A 27,596-nucleotide genomic window follows, 5' to 3' on the forward strand; every position below is an offset into this window, starting at 1 on the left:
GTGTCGATGAAAATTTACACAGGGAAAATCTCATATCAGAGACCACTCCAGGATTTCTACCAAATGTACAGCATCTACAGACAAGCTAGAGATAAAAAGCTCAAGAATGAGCAGAGTCCATCAAAAGGTTAACCAAGTTGAATTGGGATTCTTACTGGAAATACTTGGTAAAACCACACAGTCAGTGCATGACTCTCAAATACCTCACTAACTCTTCCATGAAGATAGCGCCAGCACTTGCCAATTCCATTTTCACAGGGCAAAAAAAGTCATAGGTCAGCAAACCAACTCTCCTCAAGCCAATGTTGAATGCTTGCAACTACAGGGAATAGATACATAGATAGTTAATTGCCAGATTCAGTTTTAGTTAGTTTTAATTTTAATTTTGATTTATTTTTGCCTGAGATGAGGATGGTCTTTTAAACCTCCTCCTATATATTTGTAATAAACTAGTTTTATATTTAGCTAGTAGTATTTTAACCCTTCTCATGCATTTAGAGAAGGGTCCTGAAATTTGTCAAAAACATTTCCTCAAAACATGCACTTCTATACCCTCCGAGGAGGTTTTGATGAATGAATGGACCAAGATTTATTGATATTTGTGTTTAATATCTACTACTGAAATTGAACTTTTGTACTCTTAGTAGATGTTGAATTAAGAGATAAACCATTATTGTTGAAGCTCATGAGTAGAACTTGTTATCAATGGTACTTTTATCTCTTAACAAATTCTGCTTATGTGTTAAGGTGATATGCATGTTCAGTTATTTATATATGAATGCTTGAATATTTGAGTTATCATTTGGCACTTTTGTACGGTGATGGCTATTCCATTTACGCTTAATATATGAGTGACTTATTATGTGGTATGATTTTCACAATTGTTTTGGCGAGCTTTTTATATGAAACAATTAATTTTTATTGAATTCTTTTCTCATAGCAATTGAATGATATTTATTACCAATTGTTGTTAGAAATTATTTTAGATCGCATAACTGAAAGATTAAATCCCATGTTAGTTTTTAGAATTAGATATTTCTATTCATTAGAATACAATTGCATGCTATAAAATTAGATTTAGAATAAAAGAATTTTACTTAGAAATTATTAGAAAGGAAATATCAATTCTCAACACACACACACACACACACAAAAATTGGGAAACTAGTCCCATTATCCCCAGTCAGACCCACCATCCCAAATGGAAAAGGAGCTACTTTCAAAGTCCGGACTGCGTGGGTATCCCCCTTGTTGTAGACCCGATTTTCGAGGCTTCAACATATTTGGCACTAGAAGGAGGGCCCTGAACTGTGAATGGCAAGTAAATCTAAATATAAATACCATTCTGAGTGTCAATCACCCTCACCATCTCCCATGACTTCTCCATCACATTTAGAATCTTTAAATCTTGAGCGAGAAGTCAATAAACAACAACCACTGCCACAAACCTAAACATTTCAAAGAAATCTACTTTTGAACTTCATGGAGTTGAAACTTTGATCCATAAACTTCAACGATTTTCTATATCACCCCAAAAATCTGAAAAATCTCAAGGTAGTGTGACTTCGCAATATAACGCTTCTCATCCTCTTACTAGATTGGAAAGTGAAAAGTTTGGTATCGAAACAACCGAATTATATCTACCTACAAGGAAAAGAGCAAGGAAAACACCTAAAGGGTATGATAGTGAGACTCTTTCATCATCATCTTCCATCTCAACCTCTCCACCGCGAAGTCAACCATCCACCCCTCCACTCCAAATTATTATCCACCAAACCATTGGAACTTCAACATCTCCTTCTCAATCATCTAGAACTGTAATATCCTCTTCTTCCCAACCGCAAGGAACATCGTCTGTGCTTTTCTCTGTTAGTAGTTCAACGATGGCCCAAACCCCATGGAATAACATAGGGCAGTCTTAATGCTTGCGCCATTGAGTCAAATACCGGCCCATCCTAAAAAGTGGCTGCCTAAGTTTAATCCTGAAATAAGCATGCTTGCAGAAGAACACATAAATAATTTTATGTTATCTATAAATCTCAATGGAGTTACTAATGAAGACGCTGTTGTCCAACTCTTTCCTTACACTTTACAAGGAGTAGCCGGATCATGGTATTTTTCATTACCATCCGGATCTATCACTAGTTGGGATATTTTCCAGGAGAAATTCTTAACTAAGTTCGGCGATGACAAGTCTACTGCGACACTGATCAATGACCTGTCTAATCTTAGGACTGAATCAAGGGAACCTATCAAATATTTTAACTCGCATTTCAATAAACTTTTGAATAAAATTCCTACCGCTTCAAAGCCTAGCGAAGAAGTTCGAAGTGAATAGTACATATATGCTCTACCATCAAACATAGAAATCTTCGTTGATAGGGCTGCCAAAGCAACTTTGGCCAAAAATATGAAGGAAGCAATAGCGGTAGAGAAACACATCATATCCTTAGAAAAGAAAAACGTTGTTGATGAACAAAAATCTAAGAAGGTTACTTTTAAAGAAGATCCCAAGAAAAAACAATCGAAAGACCCATTTGATTTAGAAGGATTACATAAAGTTTTGAAAACCATGTCTAACGTGTTAGAATCGGTCTTGTCAGTCCTCCGTCAGAGATCAAAACTCTTTCTTCATCTCATTTTTAGGTGTCTCACTCCATTCACTCAGCTGCATTCCGCTAGGGGCATGCCATAATCTGACAAAAGAACCTAGTCACTCATTTATCCCTTATGCCATGTCCTGCTGACTCAGCTTTGTTTATTAAAGTTCATTAAGACAGTCTTGAAATCATTTATAGTCTTGTTTTTATCGCTTGATAAGAAAAGAGTCAACTTGGTCATTAGGTCTAAAGTTCACAAATTGTTGTTCTCAAAGTGCTTCAATAATTCACTCAAATGATGTTTCTGAGAAAGAGAAGATGAATTTTGGAAAATGGAGAGAGGTTTTTGTCCATAATAGGCCAAGGAAGAAAACCCTCCTTCACGTTTTACACAGGTGTCATGGTTTTAGAGAAATTTCAAAAATACAATTGCCTCGGGAGAATTAATGCATCTCTAAAGTGACCTTGGGAAAATCAAGTTTTCTCCTAGCTTGGTTAGCCAAATGACTTTCTTGATGAGTAAAATGATAACTAGACACAAAGATATTTCCAATGAGCTATCATGAGCTCAATTTGGAGTTGAGAAACACCTTCAAAAGTTAACTGCAATAGCACTCTACCTTGAGGCAGCCTCATTTCGCACATTTTGACCAGTCTTGGGATATTTGATTTTTGACAGGGCAAATGAACTCCAAATTAAAACATTCCAGTTGGGTTGGAAATTAGGCTCAAATACCTTTCCAACGACTTATTCTGTGCCCAATTTGGACACCGGTATGGCCTGCAAAAGTCTCCTGCAAAAACCGCTATGCACAGGCTCTATGCGCCACGCCTCAAGCCCAGTGGGTTGCGCCGCGCACGTGGCACGCGCTTATGCTAGGGAGCTCTAAATTCAAAAAAAATTATATTTTTGGATTTGGCATGAAAAATCTTGACTAATGGTGCTTGGCCAAGAAATTTGGGCAAGTTTTGAGTCCCCAAACCTCTCCATCCGTCGTTTTGGTGGAAAATGCAACATTGGCAAACGGTTGGCTCTTCAGCTTCAGTTCAATAATGATGATTAAACGACTCCCTATCTTCAGTGATTTGATTTCCCACTTCTGAGGTTATTTATTGTATTGGAAAATCATTTGTAAAGGGTTGTAGTTTCTGGGAATAGCGTGGAGAAAAAACTCAGTTATTCATTGTACAACTTGGCCTGGAGATTAATGAAAAATGATGCAGCTCTGATTTATGAGATTCCTGTGGCGTGAGTTTTAGCAATATGTTTCTTCTCTATTTCATATGTAACTCGAAATTTGTTGTCGTTTATTCATATTCATTTCGAGTTGAATGTTTTTAAAATAGGAAATGTAAAATCCACATTTATTGCTCTGCCTTGGAAAACATTCATCCTCTGTGTTTCTTCTTCTGTCTAAAAAGGATTCATGCATATGCCCTTCTCAACTTTCTCAGCAATATTTCCACTCCATATTATTTAAATATGATTTCTAAATTTCCTGCCTATCTTGCCTCACGAACTATTTTGTGTCTTCGATTTAATTTCCCAGCTCATGCGGTCCTTTGGTCCCACACAGCCCAGAAAATTCAGTCATTCAAAAAATCGCCTTTTTTCATATCTATTTACTAGCCTAAAATCAGTATCCAATTTAAGTCATTCTTAGACCCTATTTGTTTATTCCTCACTGAGCGTGACCCGGAGAAAGCCCTCTCTTGTTCTGGTAGAGCTAGCTACCAGACTGAGCATGGTTTGTGGTTACCCTGAATTTCACCTTCCTTCAGCCTAAGGCAGATTTAGGTTCTAACATAACGAAATGGTTGACATTAAGAAATAAGTAGCAGAGACTTCTTCAAAAAATCCTTACAGGCCTTATAGGAAAAATCCTTGAACTGATTCTAAGCCTCCCAAGGCTATTACAAATGTAGAATCAGAAGAAGAAGAAGAGGAAGTTTCTAACGAGGAACCTACTTATGAAGAAGAAGTTGTAGAAGTACAAGGAATGTGGGACTTCATCCTCCCAGATGAAGAGGATCAAGAGGCATCACCAATCAGTACCAGAAGTAGAAATCAACTTGATCGTCCACAGCCTACTCCTAAGCCAAAGAGCACAAGCTCGATGTCTAAGGATAAAGTCGTAGGTAAGAAAACGTCACCCAAAGCAACTCAAACAAGCCCAGTCCAAATAGATTCACCAACTCTATCTAAGACATTAATTGTTTCTAATGAGATGGAGTATAATATCATAGAAGACATGAAGAAGAATAGGGCTAACATTACGTTTTATGAATTGAGCAAGTTAAAGCATTAAAAAAAACTACTTTTGAAAAGGTTACGTGTAATACCTATCGCGCCCTTGCCTGCTACTGTAATCTCACAAGCTTCTCATGAGATGGGATGACCTCCAACTAATGTGAATAATAAAGTTGATCCAAATGATATCGCTTTAATTGGAGGAAGGTCAAGATCTCATACTCCCCCATTTCTTCTTACTTATGAAGTTTTCAACAAAAACTTGCATAATTGTTTAGTAGATTCAGGAGCTTCATATAATATCCTACCTAAATCAATATGTGCAAAGTTGAACGTTCAACCTCAAAAATATGCAGTACGCATAGTTCATCTGGATCGGTCACAGGTTGAAGTGATTGGTGAACTAAATCAGGTTACCATAAGGTTGTCATCTAATCCAAAGGTATGTCAAGTTATTGATATTTTAGTTGTAGACATCCCAGAATTCTATGGTTTAATTCTTACCAGAGATTGGTCTAAAAAGCTTCATGGATACTTTGCAACCAATTGGTCGCATATGTGTCTCCCTTATAATGGTAAACCAAATTAGATAATGGTTGAGCGAGAAAGACATCAAAAATACATAGTAACAAAATTGGAAGGAGAAAATGAACTTGTAGCATACAACAACAATGTAATTGGAAACTATTTTTTTGACACATTCTAGGAAATTTTAATGCTCATATTTCACCTTACTTAGAACATTTTGTTTTATCTCAAGTAGAAATTTTTTCTCAAACAGATAGTTCTAAATGTATTAATTTTATAGATAGTCCTGTAAATAAATCTTTATTTTGGAAGTTAGTTTTTGACGGTTCTAAGTCTAATGATGGAGCAGGAGCAGGATGCATATTAGTCAGTCCAGAGGGAAACAAAACTATGCTAACTTGTAGACTCGAGTTCGATTGCGCCAATAAAACTGCAGAATACGAGGATTAGTTCAAGGATTATACAAGGCAATCAGATTAGATGTCAAATATCTACAAGTCTTCAGAGATTCTGAAATTTTTATTAGACAAGTACGAAATACTATACATTGTCTATCAGGTCATTTAAAGAATTATCAATATTTAGTGCAAGATTTGATTGAACATTTTATAGCATTCAATATTTCATCAATTCCTAGACTCCAAAATTCTAGTGCTGATCTCTTGGCAAACATAGATACCAAGCTTATTCCCTCAGAAGACTATAGCCCAGACAGATTCTCAATCGAATTAATCTTTAGACCCTCGATTCCTGATAAAATTACCAATTGGAGAATTTTCAATGACGATCTTGATATTGTAAGCTTCCTCACATCAGAGGGATCTTACACTAATCAGATAATTGATGAGGACCAACATGAAAAAAAGTTGCAACAAGATAGTACTAATAATGCTATGCCAAAATCAGTAGTCAAGTTGGAAGACCTATATGATTTGAAAGACCGAATCAAAAGATCTACCAATTCAAAACTTCAAAGTTCAACTATGCACTATCAATTAGTAAATCTAAGAACTGATATTAAGTCGCACAATATCAATTTAGGTCTTGACCTAACCCCTGAAGAAAGATTAGCATATGTTCGTCTCCTAAAACAATACAAAAGTGTCTTTTCCTGGAACTATGATGACCTTAAGACTTACGATACTTCTATCATTCAACATACCATCCCAATGATAAACGATGAAAAACTTGTCCAACAAAAGCTGAGAAAGATCCATCCTAATCTCGAAAACCAGATTAAGTTTGAGCTCAATAAATTATTGAAAGCCAAAATTATTTTTCCCGTTCGACATTCTAGATGGGTTTCTAATATGGTTCCCGTTAGAAAGAAGAATGGAGACATAAGAATTTGCATTGACTTTTGAAACCTTAACAAGGCCTACCAAAAGGATAATTTTCCCTTGCCTCCCATGGAGCAAATATTGCAAGCAGTTGCAGGATTAGAATTAATGTCCTTTTTGGATGGTTTTTGCGGCTACAACCAAGTTTTAGTTCATCCTGACGATCAATTAAAGACCACGTTCAGAATCCAATGGGGTACTTATGCATATCAAAAGATGTCTTTTGTACTGATCAATGCTGGTGCCACATTTCAAAGGGCCATGGACATCGCATTTAAAGGATTAGTAAACAAATCAGTAGTAATATACTTGGATTGTATAACTGTATATTGTAAAAAATGTTGTAATCATCTTAGAGACTTAAAGAAGATCTTCCAATGTTGCCAAAGGTATGGGATTTCACTTAATCCAAAAAATTGCTTTTTTTGCATTAAGTGAAGGAAAACTTCTTCGATTTATAGTGTCAAAATCTGGAATCCACATTGATCTTGATAGAATCAAGGAAATTTCTGAAGTACCCTTGCCTCACAGCAAGAAAGTATGCAATCCTTCCTTGGCCAAATTAATTTTGTTAAGAGATTTGTTCTGGACTTCTCAAGGATCGTATCTCCCTTACAAGCAATGATAAAAAAGAATTAAATCTTCAAATGGGGCTAAGAGGATAGGTAACTCCAAATTTCTCTGATCCTTTCATTTTGTACACATTTGCCTCTGATAGATCATATGCTGCGATACTCACTCAAGCAAATCAAGACAAGGCAGAAGCCCCAATTGCCTTTTTCAGTTCAAATCTGCAAGGGGTTGAACTAAATTATTCTGACGTCGAGAAACAAGCTTATGTTGTTTTCAAAGCGATCAAACATTTCAAACCCTTCCTACTTAAAACCCATACAAAAATCATAGTACTGTTTCCAGCGGTAAGAAATCTCTTAGTACAGAAAGACATGGGTGAGAAAAGAGAAAATTGGGTTACTGCCTTACAAGAATACGATGCTGAAATTAAACCAGCAAATATTGTAAAAGGTCAAGGATTTTGCAAAATGCTAGTTGGAGCATCACTTATTTCCGAAATACCATCTTCAAAAGTACAAATGTACAAGGTAAGCCTAAACGATATTGAATCATTATATGCTGATATCATATTTTATCTAAAGAATGGATATGCTCCTTCAAACCTAGATTATACAAAGAAAAGAGCCCTAAGATTGAAGGCTAAGCAATATCAACTCGTGAACGATGTACTTTTTAGGATGAATTATGATTTTGTTCTCCTTCGATGTCTTGAGAAATCTAAAGCTAAAAAAGTGTTGCAGGAACTCCATGAAGGACCAGCAAGTGGACATTATGCTGGAGATGCTACAGCACATAAAATCTTGAGTGCAGGGTACTATTGGACTGCACTATTCAAAGACACACATAGCTATGTAAGGAGATGTCAAGTTTGTCAAACTGTTGTTGGAAGACAAAAGAAACCATCGTTGCCTTTGCAACCAGCCAATATCGATCAACCTTTTCATCAATGGGGATTGGATATAATAGGTGAGATCGTTCCTCACTCTTCTAAACAACATAGGTATATCCTTACAGCTACAGATTATTTTACTAAATGGGTAGAAGCAGTTCCTCTCAAGACAGCTAATGCCGAACACATCATTGATTTCATAGATCAGTTCATAATCACTAGGTTTGGTTTACCCTCTGATTTAATGTTTGATAATGCATCGTATTTTTCAGGCAATGTTATGACTGAATTCACGCTCAAAAGAGGTTTTAAACTTAAATACTCTACCAATTGTTACCCATAGGGGAATGGTTTAGCTGAATCAACAAATAAAAACTTAATCAGAGTCATTAAGCGAACCATCGTTCAAAATCATAAGAATTGGAACAAATCCTTAATATATGCTCTATGGGCAAACTGAATAACGCAGAAAACCTCCATTGGCACTTCTCCCATTAATTTAGTTTATGGGAAAGAAGTGGTCCTCCCAACTCATCTAGCGATTCCCTCTTTGGCCTTAGTTCAATTTATTGATGAAACACCAACTTCTTCCTTACAACTAAGGCAACTACAAATCCTTAAGCTAGAAGAGCAATGAGAACAGGCTAAAATGACTCATGCTCATCACCAAGCATTAGTAAAATCTTCTTTTGATTCAAACATGATATCCAGAAAGGACTTTCAAATTAGAGATTTAGTTTTAAAATGGGATAAGGCCCACGAGGAAAAGGGAAAACATATGAAATTCCAACGAATGTGGCTTGGCCCTTTCCAAATTGTGGAAATCATAGGTCCATTTACTTTTATGTTACAGGATTTAACAGGAAAAAGAGAATCTTTACCTGTTAACAAGCAGATCCTCAAAAAATACTTTCCATAGGAGATCATTCTTCTATTTTTGTAAATTAGTTTTTCCTTTATTTCGATAATAAAACCAGTTGTAAATGGTTGCATTTGAAATTCACGAAAAAGACAAGTATTTCTTTTAGATTTTGCTTTTTCGATTGAATAAATAGAACTGATTTGGAAAATTGGTCATTATTATTGAAAGGTACAGTCAAAGGCTATAAACCAGAAAATGATACTAGTTTCAACCTTACAAATTTTGATAAAAAGCAACCTTTAGTTGGAATTTGTTTTACGTGAGTCAAATGAAAGGCATCAAAAAACAAAACTTCTTTGTAGAAAAGTTCTTTCCAAAAACTCTACAATTGTCGTCTAGAGCTATTCTTAAGGAAATAATGACTTCCTCCCCACCTAGAGAATTACGAACTTCAAGGAATAATCCAGTGATACACTTTAAACTTAAAGAATAAGAGGTCTCATCACGAGCCGACTTATCATGATCATAAGATATTATAGCTTGATGACTTTGCCAAAACTGCATACCACAATAGGGCAATGACTTAAGACTGTTGCAATCAAAAGACAAGGGGTCTCATCACAAGCTAGCTTGTTCAGCAAAGTTATAAATTAAGTGAGTGGCATTGTCATAATTTGGCTACCAAACCAAGGCATTGTTCTTTCAGAATTAAAAGAAAATAAAAGAAATAAGTGTGGATATGGACTTCCCTTTGAAAATCGTATATTTCTCCAAGTAGGATACAGGATCATCGCTGGGTAATAGGTAACCCTGTTGAGGCTACAAACGCCTACTGGCAGCAGAGGCTCTACCTATGACAAATGAGCATATTTAAAACTGATTTACAGAAAGAAATTTGTTTCTATCTTTACAAACCAAGTAGTGGCTGATGTAAATACAATGACTAGCTCTAGGAAGTAAAAAATCAAAGTTAACATAGAAGAAAAAAATTATCATTAACAGCTGAAAGCATGGTGTACTTTATCTTTCTATAATAAAGTTTGATTTTCCTTAAAAGCCTTATGTTTTGGAAGTTTAGAAAATCAAAAGAAAATCAAAGATAACTAGTTCTTCCAAGTGAATCGCCAATTGTTGTGGCCAGCAACAACCCCCCTTCTTATTTAGTTTTATTACTAATACTAAATAAGTGGAGACCCTTTATCAAATACTTTAAAAAATAAATTAGTACTTGTATTCCCTTTTTGAATAAATCTTACCATCATAAACTTAGGAGAATACCTGCAAAAAATCTAAAAAGACTTAAGTTTTATGAGAAGTTCGAACAAAACAATTCTCTCAAAAATAAAGTGCCGCATCGCAAAAGGGTAATGGATAACATCCTATAAACAAACTCCTAAGATTGTGAAATCACGATGTGAGATCACACACTGAAGAAACTCATTGCATCGCAGTTTTCATATGCCTCAAATATCACTTAAGGTGAAAAACCTCAAACCGCCGATATGTGATGACGCGTCTCTCAAATTACATTTTGCATAAACATATGGTAATAGATGGTTGTCACACGCAATGGATTAGCGATATTGCGATATGCAGTATTGCGATCTACGATATTGCGAATAAAATAGCAAAAATCGCTTTATCGCAGATCTGCAGGGCTCGTCGTTTGAAATTTTTTTCCATAAACCGATGCCATGGGCATAAATTTTAAATTTAATGAGTTAGTTGATGATCATTAATGAAATATGGTTTTGATCTTAGCGAAGGGTCATTTCACGTAGGGTGATATATTTTATATGATTTTGTCATTTAAAGCTTTCCCGTCACCTTATTTCTTATCATTACTCTTTCCTTATTTGTAAATTGTAGGAGCGAAAAGCAGAGAGGTATACATAGAAGTGCTTAGAATATTATGGGAAAGAAGGGAAAATATCTGAGTTTTGAAGACAAAGAAATGACACCCTTATACTTAGAGACACCGATGTTACTACTTGGGAAGGCATGTACAGTCTACTCGAGGAAGAAAATCCCAGAGTAATGAGAGTTACGGCAACTGCAGACTCACGCAGGTTGTCTGAGGCGTCAATTATAGAACTAGCATTCTCATTCTTGCACCGGATAGTGGTGAGGACCAAGATTCTTCCATACACCGACATGGTCAAATGGGCACTGGATAGTGCTGAGATAACAGATAGATAGTTTAAGACTAAGATCCAAGGACTTATTGGCTCGTTCACTTCACAAGATTTAAGGATCATGTATCATCTACCAGAGCCATAAGTGACCTATAATAAACAGTTCATGGAGAATTTCGCTAAAGAAAATGAAGATTTGGTGAAATTCACCAAGGACTGGTCGAGAAGGGATGAACCACTAAAAAGGGATGAACATGGTATGTACAGTACTAGTTCTCTCACCTCCCCGTATGATCTGGATTTAAATAGGAACACAATAAAATACAGAAATAACCATAAAGACAAATATGCAGCGGAAATAATACTTCATTTCATTACTGTAAAATACTGAAATATGCTTATAAATAGAAATGGAAATAACCCAGCTAGGGCGATGGTAGCTTATCTCTTAGAAGAGATGTGTCGGCTACATGCCTCTGAACTGTTCTCCAAAAAACTGTGTTACAATGAGGCTCGAGGGCCTATTTATTATTGAGAAACAATGGAAAAACCCTTCACATTCCAAAACCTAACCCTAGAAGATGAAACGCCAAATTGTGGGCCCCGCTTTTGGGTAAGTTCGTACATCAACTTCCCGGGGTCGCAAATTGGTCGTACTATCTCCGTTTGACGCGCATGATAGCCCGTTGGAAAGATCTCTCTGAGGACTATGACAGAAAAGAAAATTTTTAGACAGAAAAATAGTTGGTGGTGGATTTCCCAAAAAATCGTCGTTTAGGGCCTCAAAACGGCTTCGGAAGTTTAGGACCCAAAAAACTGCTAAAAATAGTAAACTGTGCTATAATTAAGGAAACAGAAAAACTGAAAGAGACAGTTGTGGGGGTCCAAATGGGATAGGTGGGTGGCCACCAACATCCACCTGGATCACCATATTGCTTTGCTACTGCTATGCTCCGTAGATTTTTTGGAAAGCCCAACATCAAAAAATCTTCATCTGAATGGCTACCATTATTAGATGCCGCCACTAATGCTACTATTGTGGATTGGGCTAAGATATTGTCTGACAATTTAGCCACATCCATTTTGTACTACCGGTCCAAAAGAACTACTACTCAGAGGATTTATCCTCCTTTCTATTTATCTGCTTATGTGATGGATGCAATCTGTTATGTTTCCAAGTTTCCTTTAAAGGGTTGGAAATGGACTACTCAGGACCCCTTACCCATTCATGTTTATCACAAGGAATTATGGGATTCCAAGTTCATTCCGTATTTTTACAAAAAATTTCATGGAGTCATGTTACCTCTGTATAATAAGGACGCTCCAAGATTTTCTCTTGAAGCAGAGGTCGATATTCTCCCTGTCGCAAGATGGTTTGGAGAAGAACTTTTCACCTATGTCAGAGTATTCAGAAGCCTTGCTTCCCCTCATGTCCTACCTTTATATGTCCCTCATAAATTACTAGCACGAGAGATTGCCTACTAGACCTGCGGGGTGGGAGGTATGAGCAAAGAGCTGAAGGACAAGAAGAAGGCCATTTGGCCGCAATTTCCTGTGGCCTGTGGGGCCTTTTCACTGTTTGATTTAGGTCATGCATTCAAAGAAGTAGACAATATGTTATGTCTACGATTGTTCAAATTTCTAGGAAGACAATTCGATCCTTATGATATCATTAAGAATTTCACTACTGCCGTCAAGATAAAAGTATTTTCCAAAGAAGATGATCTTTTTGATGATACATTTCAGCAGAAAAGTACACTTAAAGAAGTTCTGCATTCGGCCCAAATGCAATTTCCTCCAGCAAAATTTCAAGAATTCAAATTGTACAGAGAAAGGAGATTAGCTAATATCCCTTTGGATAAATTATGCTTGGAACCAATAAGGGAGCCAACTCCCAGTATCAGTCTAAGTGGAAGTTCAGGCACAAACAGGTCTAGATCTAAGTCTGGGAGAGAATCACCAGAACACTCTAAAAGGTCTGAGAGTGACCATAATAAAAGCGAAGGGTCAGTAAGGGATACTGCCCAGTCTAAAGAGCGCCCAGAAGAACAGGTTTTGACTACTCCACAGGTAAATCTTCCCCCTCTCATCATCCAACCACCACCAGTAAGAACTGAGCTACATAAAGAATGGGAGACATTCAATGACTTAATCAATACTGAGGGGCAGAGCACAAAGAGAACTGAGAGTAATGTACAGACAGTGAATGATATAGTCATTGCAACAATCTGCAATGTCCCAAAAATGGAACATATTCCCATTACCCCATCTTCTGAAATCTTGCTCAAAATAGAGGAAATTCCTCCTCTAGATGTATTTTATAGTTCGTAGCATAAGGCGGTGGTAAGAAGGCAAAGAAAGAAAAGGAAATTGGAAATCCTACTCTCCCCTGAGGTAGAGAAATTAGACGTCCTTTGGCAGGATCCTACCATTAACCCTACTGAAAATCTCACTAAATTATCTCAAATCGCAGGAGCCTATGCTTTTGTGACCATTGATAAAGCATCCGAGGTACAAAAATTACTGAAGGAAAAAGAGGATCAAATACAGTTTTTGCAGCAACAACTACAACAATCTAGCGCCAACAGCGAAGCAGAGAAAAAGCTAGAAAAATTACTACATGATTTTGAACAGATGCAGCTAGGATACCAGAACAGTTTGGCCGAAAGAGAAAAACAGTTACAGGTTATATAAGAGATGCATAAATACGATCCCAAGCTTACAGAGTTTGTCACAGAAGCCATTTCCTTAAATGATCAACTCCTGCAACAGCGAAAAACATTATGCCAAAGAATATCGCAATGGAGCTCTTATTGCAAGATAAGTGACAGAATTACTAATCAAGTGCTGGACTTGCGACATGATTATGAGTTAATTGATAAAAGAGTTACTGAATATTTGGTTTGGCAGGAACCAGAGGAAGGAAAAAAGGCAAGCGCACCCATAATCAATGAAGCCCACAAATAATTGCTCTTTAATAAGTGGGATGAACAGATCAAGAAAGCAAAACAAGCGCAGAAAAAGCAACCATAGCAGCAAACAATGTCATCAACTGTGTCAATGAAAATTTACAGAGGGAAAATCTCATATCAGAGACCACTCCAAGATTTCTACCAAATGTACAACATCTAGAGACAAGCTGGAGACAAGAATCTCAAGAAAGAGTAGAGTCCATCAAAAGGTTAACCAAGTTGAATTGGGATTCTAACTAGAAATACTTGGTAAAACCACACAGTTAGTGCATGACTCTCAAATGCCTCACTAACTCTGCCGTGAAGATAGCGCCAACACTTGCCAATTCCATTTTCGCAGGCCAACTAAAGTCAGAGGTTGGCTAGCCAACTCTCCTCAAGCCAATCTTGAATGCTTGTGACTACGGGGAACAAATACATAGATAGTTAATTGCTAGATTCAGTTTTAGTTAGTTTTAATTTTAATTTTGATTTATTTTTTCCTGAGCTGAGGACGACCATTTAAACCTCCTCCTATATTTTTGTAATAAACTATTTTTTGATTTAGCTAGTATTTTAACCCTTCTCATGCATTTAGAGAAGGGTCCTGAAATTTGTCAAAAACATTTCCTTAGAACATGCACTTTTGTACCCTCCGAGGAGGTTTTGATAAATGAATGGAACAAGATTTATTGATATCTGTCTTTAATATTTGCTACTGAAATCGCACTTTTGTACTCTTAGTAGATGTTGAATTAAGAAGAGATAAATCATTATTGTTGAAGCTCATGAGTAGAACTTGTTATCAATGGTACTTTTATCTCTTAACGATTTATGCTTATGTGCTAAGGTGATATTTATGTTCAGTTATTTATATATGAATGCTTGAATGTTTGAGTTATCATTTGGAACTTCTGTACAGTGATGGCTATTCTATTTACACTTAATATATGAGTGACTTATTTTTTTTTGAAATTGTCTACTCCTATATTGATACAAAAATATTTTTACAAAGAGGCAGTGGCCTCGAGAAGTCTAGCCCAGAGATGCAACATGCTCACATTACATAGCTGAACACTGACCAAAAAGACTTGTTGAAGACTGCCTAGAAGAGCTTCTAGGACCATGACCATGACTAGTTCATAGAAACAGAATACGCCAATATCGAAACTGAAGACTGACCAGAGGTAATTCAAAGACCAAAACAGGTTGACTGGGCCCATACAAATAAACAGGGAAGCACTGCCCAATTCAAAACTGGAATCTGACCCATTAAACAACTGTAACCGTAACTGAGACCCAAAGACATAGACAGAAAAATTCCACCCATGCAGGGGAAACCGAAAATTTAACTTTAGAAAAAAGGTCTGAGCATGAGAACTGTAGAGCATATAATGACTATAAAAAAGGAGGGAATTGAGCACCTTCGAGCAACAGAGAATCAAAAACCATTGAACGCAGACCTGATTGAGCTTCATGAGAGGTGGAAGGCGACTCTTCAACGATGCGACACCCATATTTGTAGGGGTCTTCATCCTCAAAGGGATGGCCCTCTTTGCCTGAAGAACCGCCACTAGTAGGGACGCTCAGACTAGCTTGAATGTTCATGTCCTGGGTTCTTACTCTGCTTGTTGTCAATCTAAGAAGTGCCATGCTTATCTTCTGCCCTCGTCTCTAGAGTCACCCCTGGTGTCATAGCAACCAGACAAGAAGTCTCCTCTCGAAGCTCAATGGTGACTGAAGCTATGAAGGAGAAATTACTGAGTGTACAGGGGAACTGAAAGCGAGCGGTGTGAGATTGAGAATTATGAGAGCACGTTGTTGAATTATGCTGCCCTTGACCCTGTCCATGACCACTCTTGGTAACGGGATAAAGGTTAGAGCAGAAGTCCAAGGAATAAGACGAGGAGTCCGAAGTAGAGGAGGAGGGTTGGCGGATAACTCGCCCATGGAACTTCCCCTCCTGCAGCGCATTCTCTAGCGCAATCTAGGCATAATGAAAAGAGAAGGAGGTGCTAAATAGGTAGCAGTACTATGAAGGTAGGGGGGCTGAAAGGGGCTAGCACCAGCTTGCAGAGGAGCACACGAGCGACAACTAAATTTGCAGAATGGGCTTTGTGAAACATGAAGTCCCGGTGATAAATCAACACAGCATTCTAGAGCGCAACGTTTCCCTATGCTGGTCCGAGAACGAGGCTCTATGGCAACAAGGGAACAACACGAGCGCAGGGGAGGAGCATGAATGAATTCTTGGATGGGTGCCATGACAGATGAACTTGCAGGCTGGTGTGGAGGGACGAGCTGCATTAACGCAACGTTGAAGATGTTAGCAGAAGACTTAAAGACTGGCATCATGCAAGGCCAGATGGCGGTGCTAATAAACCATGTGCCAACCCACCAAGCCACCCACGTACAGAACACAATGTTACACACCCGCATCCGGGAATATATGAGTGACTTATTATGCGATATGATTTTCACAATTGTTTCAGCTAACTTTTTATACGAAACAGTTTATCTTTATTGAATTCTTTTCTCATAGTGATTGAATGAACTTTATTACCAATTGTTGTTAGAAATTATTTTAGATCGCATAACTGAAAGATTAAATCCCAGTTTAGTTTTTAGAATTAGATATTTCTATTCCTTAGAATACAATTGCATGTTATAAAATTAGATTTAGGATAAAAACATTTTACTTAGAAATTATTAGAAAGGAAATATCAATTCTCAACACACACACACACATAAATTGGGAAACTGGTCCCATTATCCCCAGTCGGACCAACCATCCCAAACATAAAAGGAGCTACTTTCAAGGTCCGGACCGGGTGAGTATCGCCCTTGTTGTAGACCCAATTTTCGAGGCTTCAACAGGTCCAAAAGACAGTAAAACAAGGCTATAGAATGCAATCAAGGCCACATGAGGGCATAATGAAGAATAAAACATTCTCTAGTATGGTAACAAATCAGTTATGGTAGACAAATCGCTCTTGCACACAAGGGCGATCTCCCTATATTCAAAAGAGATCTAGTAACAAACAGAAGTAGTGACCATGACCTTTTCTTAATGTACAAATAAAATATGAAATATGAGATATGAAAGAGCCTCTTACCTTTCTACAAAATGGTTGTGGAAGTTTTTTCAATGCTTTCAAAAGCCTTTCCTCATCACTTCATAGGACAAAGATAAAAAAGGCATAAAAGCACAACATAGATAAAGATGAAACACAAAACGAATGAAAATTGCAACATAGCATATATCGTAAGATTAAATCAATGTTCAGTTATAAATTATGCAAAATATCAAGGAGCTTTAAAAAGATAATTAAAACAAGTGCAATTAGGAAAGAGATAGTTGCTTGTATTAATTTGAATAAGAAGAAGTAATACAAACTTTCCTTGATGATGTAAGCCTACTCCAAATGGTCTCTAATCCTCCCCTTAAGTGAAAAGTTTTTCAGCCCTATTCCAACAGCATAAGTTTACATTCAGAAGTCCCTCCTCCAACCTCTAGTCTGTGTTGAATTTATAAACCAAGAGGAGGAGGTTTGAGATCCTCTTCTCAAGGGATGAGATTCTCAAAAGGAGGGATTAGAGTTACACAAAGGGAGGAAGTTTTCTCCATAAAAAAAGGGATGAGGCCCAAGTATGTAGAGGCTCGAGGGCTTTAGTTGGAAATATTCCTCCAAGAAGGCATCTAGAAATCATTTTTTATTTTTACTCTTGTTAAGAGATTTACGTTGCTTTCAGTGGAAGACAGAGCGCAAAATTGCACTGACCAAAATAGTCAAAAATCCGTTTGAGCAAACACTAGCTAGGAAATCAAGCAAGTGATTAAAACTAAGTTTTTTAGCAATCGATTCTTGTTGTATTTACAATTTTTTTCCTCCAACATTATATGGGAACACTTGGAACACTTCATTGGATAGAAAGAGATCTGGATTAATGGTCATTTGCCTAATGGTGAAAAATTCACATGTAACATGCATGCTTTGAGCTTATATCTATTCGATGGATATCATAAAATAATTTGGACTTGTCAATGACTAAATTCTCATGCAACCACAAATGTCACTATATACAATTTCCACATGCATGATTTTTCTTCATCCAACTTTTTTTTGTCAAATGTATCCCTATGTTTTGTCTAGAATGTAAATTTCACAACAACTCTTTCATGTTTTTACCAAATAGATGAGTAGGTTATATAAATTTTGGGGCCATTATTTTAAAACCAAGGTGAGGTGTGGTCTTTTGATGTAAGAAAAAAATATTTTCATTGTCGTGCTTACGGGCCACACTTGCTTGGTTTTCAAGATAAAATGGTTTAAATGTTGTTGAATGATATATACATTGTTTTCAACTACAAGACATGGGTTAGATTTTCTTAAGAATAATGTGTTGGATTAAAACAAGAACATGGTAGACACTAAGAATATTAGTGTTAAAAAGCAATGCGATCTTTTGAATACTTTCAAGGATCATGAAGGAAATAATACAGAGGTAAGTCAATAGTAAAAAGAAAAACACATACAAGGAGAGTAATTTTTTCAAGAAGAGGTGTAGTTGATGCTATTCTTGGGTTCAATTTCCAGATTTGAGATATGTGCAGTTTTATATAAGGGTAGATTTTAATTCATATAGAAATTCAAAATTTAATTAAAAACTTGATATAATCCTTTGTAGACATATTCTTCAAACTAGTAAAAATTCGCTTTGTATTGATTAAGGTTGTCTATAGCATGAGGAAGTGATCAAGAAGAAAGCTGGAGAAATTGTACCAAAACAACCTCTGATTTCGAAGGTACAAAATCATGATCTATTTATTTATTTACAAGGGATTCATGTTGGCATAATCAGATAAGGTCTTTAACTTCAACATAGGCCTCATGATTTGCTAGGCTCAAGGAAGCAATATTGCAGTAAGATTTCATTGTAGCATGGTCCTTGCCTTTTGTTGATATTTTTGTCTTTCAATAGTTGTTAATTAATTATTGCTATATGTTATTACCTTATTGTCTTTCCTTTGCAACATCTTGTGCAATTGCTAATTTCTAACATTTGAAATTATTATTACACATAGGAATGAAAGTAGGGATATTTTTATCCAATATATATATATATATGTATATATATATATATATATATAGATATTTTTATAAAAAGTTTATGCAATGTTAAAATAATGATTATTATACAAATGAGAAATTTCTTATTTCATGCTAGTGGGCTCTACATTTTTTTCCCTAGGAAATTCGTAATTTTATTAATAATAACAAAATTACATTTTGTAGATGCAGAATCGCATATGAAAACAACAAATCAAATGATTGCTATCAAGAAAAAAAACCAGAAAGAAAGTACAAGTGAATAAAGATACAAAAGGGGAGGAAATTATGTTTTTCTCCCCTTTTTCTTCTCAACCTTTCGCCACTCCCCAAGAGTCTGTGAGGAGGAAAAAAGAACGAGAGAAGAGTCCTCCACAGGGAAAGGAATGTCCTTGTCTGAGTCGGAGTGATCTGGAGAATGTTGTATTTTGGCTCCGCTCATGTCCTCTGTATTTGGTATTTTCTCCAGCAAAGAGTCCATCAGTTCCTAAGCTGCAAATTTCTCAATTCTTGGCGACTTGTGGGTCGGGTTGTTTGCTATGGGGGTGGTTGCCGTGGCTTCTTCCTCAATAGGAACATCAATAGGATTTGGTGGAGGGATAGTTTCCTCCTCATCTAATTGTTCCACTGTGTGTTGCCAGCCTCTTGGTTTTTGTGTTTGTTTCTTGTTTCTTCTGGTTTCTTTTTTGGCTTGAGGGCAGTTACTTAGAAGGTGACCTGTTTGTTGACAACCCCGACACCTAAAAGCTTTGTTCTCATAATCAAGTGGTTGTTTCCACTGTGTACTATTATGGATCAGAATTATGCTATCATGTAGCCATTAACTAAGGTCCACCTCAACACAAATTCTGGCAAAAGTATGTATGCCTTTAGTTATTCTTTCCACATCTTTCTTGATGTATTTTCCTAGCTCATTTCCCATTGCTTCGAAAACTTTGGGAAGCCAGAAGTGTAGCGGGAGATTGTGAAGCCTGACCCAAACTGGCATTTTAGACACCACCATTGTAGTGGGGTCAAACCTCGGGAACCAGGGGGTCATAAAGAGTCTTGCATTACCCTAGAACCATGGCCCCTCATGGAGGGAATATTCTTTTTCCTTGATCGTGCCAAAATTGACGATAAAAAAGCCTTTGGAGCATAAATAAATATCACAATTTGTTGTCGAGGTGGAGTAGATCCATTGTTGTAATGCATCTGTTTTGGGCCAAAAGCCATTAAATCTACACATGATAGCCCTTGAAGAGAAATTAGTATATTTTCTTTTTACCTCTGGCAGAGCAATTGTCAGCACTGGAGTCTGCAACCCTTGCTCCAAAATATAGGGTCAAGGTAGTTCTTGTGTTGGCGTTGGCTTATTAGTGGCTTCCCCCTTCCCTTTGATGACATCCTTGAAAGAAGTTGTGCCTTTTGAGCTAGTTCCAAATCTACCCCCTCTCAACCTCATGTTTAGGATGATGGTGGATTCTAATTCAATTCCCTAGTCCTGCAATGTACTTTGATCTTGTAAGATTTGTCCTGTATATATCAAACTTTGCATGTTTGCTGATATGCCTGTGGTTTCTTGTATTTCATACTTTATGTCTTCTATTAGCTTCCCCGACCAAGTTCGCTTGCATATTGATTTGCCTGTTAGGGTTCTAATGAATATTTGTAACAGTTCCTGTCCGGAGTCCTTCATTGGTGATGTTGTTTTTTGCCAGGATCCATCTGCTATTTGGGCTGCTGGAGCAATAGGATCTGTGCGGTCCAGTTTATGAATTTTACCTTGCATCTACTGCAGATTGTTTTCAGCAGCTGCACAGTCATTGCCTTTTAAAGGACTAGCAGCAGCATTCTGACTGCTCTCTGTCCAGTAACCCTTTACTGCCATTCCAATGGGAACAGAGCTTATATATCTCTGTTTGTCAGGATATCCGAGACAAACTTCTCGAAGCTTTATCTTCGCTTGTGAGATAGGAAGGGTTTCACTTGGGAACCACGACTTCAGGGGATAGCAAGTGACGAGGACCACGAGGTACCCCTGTGCCCCAGAATTATTGAGGCGAGGTTGAACTAATGACCTTCTGTCATTTCCGACAAGCTCCCACTGATCACATCTTCCAAACAGTGGTTTTACATCCCCTTCATTGATTCTCAGCTTCCAGATGATGGGAAAAACCACGTTCGTTCAAAGGAAAACATGGACTCCACAAACAGCTCGACCCATAACCATTCATTCACATCCCGCTGTTCTGTATCTTTTTGGGGCCAATTGCACGATTCAAGACCGGGAATGGGAGCTCTGATCACCCCACAGTAAGAATCACTGCTTTTTAGGGGGAGAGAGCATGCCCCAGGCCTGTGAGAGAAAAAAACCACTGTGGAGAGCTCATTTTCTGGGCCATGGCTAGGTCGGAAGACTGACCAACAAACTAGTTCTACTCTCCCATCTGTTGATTTCCGGATAGGGCATTGAGTTGTTCCCTGGGTTCCACCCTTTGATCGCAGAGTGGCGACAATGTAAGGTGATGTTCCAAAAACCCTATCCATGGCGCTTCCAAGTCCCCATTCAAACTTAGTGGTTGTAATGTTAGTTAGCTCTACGTAATAATATATATATATATATATATAAATGAATTTTTGATTTGTATAATTTCTTTATGGTTTAAAAAACAACCCCTTAAAAACATTTATTCAATCAAAATAACTTATAAATAAACAAATTAAATCATATATATATAATCCTAATAATTCTAAATTAAACTTGGCACCACCTTACAAAATAGGCCTTTTAAAACCATTAAGGTAATGAGATTTGATAGGAGAAAAATTCATTTAAGTGAGAGCGTCCAAGATGAAGTGAACTAGATTGAACTCTCCATGCAAATACTCCTTATACACCCACGATCCATACCATGCGTTACCATTAACTTTTAAAGTAATTTTAATTGAAAATGTTTATATAAATTAAAAAATAAAGAAGTTAATGTTGCTCAATTCTATTTTTTAAATATAAATTATTTAAATAAACTAATAAAATAAAATAAAAAACTAAATTTTTTTTATAAATTAATTTTCAATTAAAAAAATATTAGTTTTAAAATATTAATATTTTTTTTTTTAAATTTGAATAATGTAATTTGATAAAAGAATTTATCACATTTTAAGTTTTGTTTTTATATTTACATTTAATTTAATTTAATATTTAAAACATTTATAACATTTATCACACAATTGACTTTTTAAGTTTGCAAAATTATTTTAATCTTAAAATATTTCTTTCAATAATTTTTAAATATAAATATAAAAGATAAAATAATTTAAATTTTTTTTTTATTTTTAAAATTTAATAAATTATAACAATAAATCTTAATCCTTATCATGATTTAAAATAATGAATATTATTTATTTCATTATTAAATTTTTTTCTCTAAAATTTCTACACTATTCAAAAATGAATATTCAATATAGACCAATTTTGAATATTCAATATAGACCAATTGAAATAATTTTTAAGAAATTGACGTCCAACTAATTTGCAGAGGTCAGTGGCATTTCAACTATTTAAAACTAATATATATGTATGTGGTTGAGTTTCTTTAAATAAGAAAATTTGGATAATCGAAAAAGAAAAAGAAGAGTGATATATGGAAATAGGTTGTTTTCACCCATTTAAAAATAGAAAAAGGTTAATATATAAAACTAATTTGCAGAAGTCAATGTATATATATTTTTGATAAGGCTGTTTTCAACTATTTAAAATAATAAGAAAATTTGAATTGATTGAGGAAGCCAAATGAGAAAGATATGTCTACTCAAACTTTTATTACTTTCGCTGCAAGCCATTACGATGTGTATTTGGAACGTTCCCTTTGGGTCGTATCTCACGTTCTCTCATGAATTTCATAGTTTGATATATCTATCTATATCCTATATTGACTTTGAAGCCCCTCATGAAATTCTATATGAGTGACACCTATATTGGGATACTTGATTTCCAATAATATGATTTTTTTTTACCATATAATATCTTTAATAATATGATGCTTTCACATAAATCTCCTTTTAAGTTATCCATCAATTTTGTTTTCAACCCAAGGATAAATACAATGTGAGGTTTACTAGAAGTGAAATAAAGATTACAATTTCTATAATGATTACAATTTCAAATAAGGTTCATAATCTTCCATCTTAATTTATTTCAACAAGTCTAGAAAATAACTAGACTAAGATGTAAAGCTATTGTCATCCACTTCCAAAACATGGATGAAAATAAAGAACTAAAAACGATACTAGCATCTAGGTTAGTATGAGAACTAATCTAGTTAATAGCTTAAAGTATGGTATTACTAGAGTACTTGCTGTGAGGGAATGCAAATAAGAACTCCTAATATTAATGATTAATTTTCCAGAATTGTATAGCAAATAGTGTGATATTTGTTTGTGTGGTCGGGGCCGAAATCTGAAACTAACGAAGCAGGCCTACGGGCTTTCAATGGAAGTGTATAGCAAAAAGGGGCTTACTATCCCAAATTAGCTCGAGCCCCGAGCATGATCAGGCCTGAGTAAGTCCCGACTTCTCTGAACGTTGAAGAGGGAGGTTGGACACACCAGAGATATGGTCAAATTGAGTCTGTGAAGACGAAGTTTGGGTTCGCAGTATTATAGTGCGGAGCCCATAAGAAATGGCGAGGACTATGCCATATGGGGACCAGCTGTTATTTTCTAAAAAGAAAGGAGAGCAGGCCTCAACTTTAACAATAGGAATCAGAAATTGAAACGAGCTTCGAGGATTGGTCTAGGATTTAAAACCCTAGCGAGACTTGGACGATCTATAATCTAGGGGGCCAACCATAGATATCATGGATAGAGGAGATAGAGCCTAGGGATTGCGAGGCCAATTTAGAGGATGAGTGCAGGTGTAGGGAATAGGCTCATAATGTATTTGCACAAGTAGGAGAACTTTTGAAGGATAAGCAGGAATGAAGCAAAGTGTGGAGTCATGAATTCGGGAAGCTAATGAGATACGCTATGTGATTATTATTACACTTATTTTCGAAAGTTTTTATGTAAGTTTTTTTTCCTGGTTTATAAGTTAAGAGGTTTATTAGTTTTTGCCATGGATTTGTAAGTTGAAGATCATTTATTTAGCTTTAACCAATGTATGTTATAATGTTTAACTTTGAGAAACAGATATTTATTTTTATTGAAAAATGTTTTTTCAAAGATTTGATTGGATCATAATTTTTAAGGTCTTATTGTAACTTTTGTGCTATGTGGATAAGTGCATAAGGTTTTTTGCCATTATTTTTTGATGTGGTTGCAATATTTATGCCATGAATTTTAAATACTTGTGTAATGTTTTTTATTTTTTATTGTTAAGCATATAAAATTAAAATCTTTGAAAATAGCTCATATTGAAGTAAATAACATTTTCACCATCACTTATCATGCACCATAATTTAAGAAACTATTTCCGAAAAAATGAACAAGAACATGATGGAAATATACCTACTGGGTGTTACTTCCTACCATTATTTATGTTTTCTTCAATGCTTTAACATATAGGAGTAAAAGTGTAATTCTGCAAACATGGTAGTGGTTACTACTTACTAAAAATTTATGCAAATCCTTATTGCTTAGTAGGCAATTAAAGGATGAAGAATTTTTATATTTGAACATAACACTTTTTCTTATTTTATATAATGTTTTTAAGGATGTAAAAAATAATAATAATTTATTCACATATTTAAAACAACATGATAAAGAGAAGAAGTTTCCCCAAACAAATAAATTCAACACATATTACATCCAACAACCATCACCTTACAATATTAGAATATAGATGGTTTCCCTCACCTTACAATTTTAGAATATAAATGGTTTCCCTAACCGTTTGGATACAAATTTAGCTTTTGGTTTTTAAGAATATAAATGGTTTCCCTAACCATTTGGATGCAAATTTAGCTTTTGGCTTTTTAGAATGTAAATGGTTTCCCTAACCGTTTGGATGCAAATTTAGCTTTTGGTTTTATCCTTTTGTTTCTCACCGTTAAATTGTAGTTAATTTTATTAACAATGCAAAACATCATCTTCTTAATTGATGGTAAGTATTGATATGAGTATGCCATTATGGCTTTTGGAATTTTCTTCTGAAAAAAGGTTTTATAAACATCTTATAAATATCTTATGTTCTTTCTTTCTTTCTTCATGGAATATATGTACATGGTGCTTTATAACTTTTATTGTGTTGTTTTAATTTGTTAATATTTATATGTATCACAAAAGTTTTTTTATTTTTTCTATTCCTTGCTATATGGGTTAGGGTTGTTTTCGTTTTGTAATCCATATGATATTGTTAGCAACCATCAATATTTTATCACTCTATTGTTTTCTATAAGAATATGTACTTTTTGAATTGAATTTTTATAGTGTCTATGATTTCAAAAGATCTGGAATATTGTAACAATTTTAAATTTTGTAATTCTATCATTGATGTTCACTTAAGTTGTTGAATAAATATTTTAACTAATCTAATAGAAGATAAAATAATTGTATATCCTTCTCTTAATATTTTTCTTATTTTAAATGTATTTTACTAATAAAAGAAAATAATAACCCACATAAGTGAATTAAACAAGTTTGAAATCAAAATGTTGAATAGAAGACCATATTTCTAGACAAATCACTAACGTTTTTTATTTTAATAACTACTCAACGAATCATTCAGTAACTTTTAATTTTACCCTCTGAAAAACATTTAACAACCCAGCTTCATATTCTTCCTTTTTAATTTTTTTAATGAGACACAATGAAAATGGAAAAGATCAATACTAAATTTATTTACCTCGTCTAAAGAAACTCACTTAACATGTTGATTATCTATATCTATATTTACATGTGGTTAATCTGCTTAAAATTTACCAAGGGAAGAGAAACAAATAAATTTCAAGATGCCAAGGATTCATTAAGTATCATCTCATAAAATGTCGGAGCTTCTGGTGACAGCTTCAAGTTTCTCATATGCAGTATCCCAAGTTGAACTTGCCTTCATTGATTCAAGCTGAAATCCTGTACCACTGAGTTTATTACAATATATGGAAATGGTGCCGGGATGATTGACAAAATAGGTATTGTTTTGGCACTATTAATATTTATATATAGAGATTGGAGGAAGATATTTGATAATTGAATTTTGGGATGAGATATAGTGAAGAGTAAACTCAAATTTACGTTGTATAAAGGAGTTTCTAAATATGATATGGGATGTCTCCAAATAACCATAATTATAAGTTTTAATGTGAATGTGTAGAATATACATATTTGTTTTATAAATTGATTTTCATTGAAATTTTTTTTATTAATTTTTTTTATTTATATATATATATATATATGATAAAGTGGTGAATTTTTCTAGTTTTATGAAAATCATTTAGATTTCATTCAACATCAATTCAAAATATTATTGACATTTATATTAATAAAAATAATTATTAATTTTATAATGAAAATTTAAAGTATAATATTAATCATATTTGCAAGTTAGTGATTGAATTAAATTTTTAATTAATTTTTAAATAATTAAATTTAAAATTTTAATTAATTAATTAAATTTTAATTAGATATATAATTTGTTTAAATTTATTAATAAAATTGATTATAAATTTTATTTTATATTAGTTTAGTATTATTAAATTTTCAAATGTTATTTATTAAATTTTATTAAAGTATTTTATATATTTTATATAACTTGAAATTCAATATATTTTTGAAATATTTTAATATATTACTAAAAATATTGATAATCTAGATAAACAATAAACATGTTATAATATTGTTTGAATATTTTTTGAAATATTTCAATATATTGTTAAAAATATTAATAGTCTAGATAAACATATTATATCAAAATAAATTATGAAATAAAAAGAATATAATCGTGATATATATTGAAAAAAATTATTATTATTTATTTATTTTTAATTAATCTAATATACATATTGTTTATTTTTAATTTATTAAAAATTATATATTAAAATATTTAATTCAATATTATATTGAAAATTAATATCGTAAATATATTAGTTGGTATTGAGATGTTTCAATACATCACTAATAAGATTGACAAATTAAATCAAACATGTTATAAAATAAACATGGTTTATTCCTTGAACAATGGTTTAATGCTCAATTGTTTATATTAAAGTAAAGAGAATAGAAGTGTACATTGTTTAGTCATAGAGGATAAGTTAGAGTTTAAGTTTGACTTGTAACATGTATCACCAACATTAGACAAGAAACACATAACAAAAATATTTATCATAATTGTACATTACATAACGACATTAGTAACAGAAACCACTCTCTTTGCTTACCC

The sequence above is a fragment of the Pinus tabuliformis genome, chromosome 1_1, assembly GCF_031772625.1.
Source record: "Pinus tabuliformis cultivar Carrire ecotype Pingquan chromosome 1_1, CPIR1, whole genome shotgun sequence".
Lineage (NCBI taxonomy): Eukaryota > Viridiplantae > Streptophyta > Pinopsida > Pinales > Pinaceae > Pinus > Pinus tabuliformis.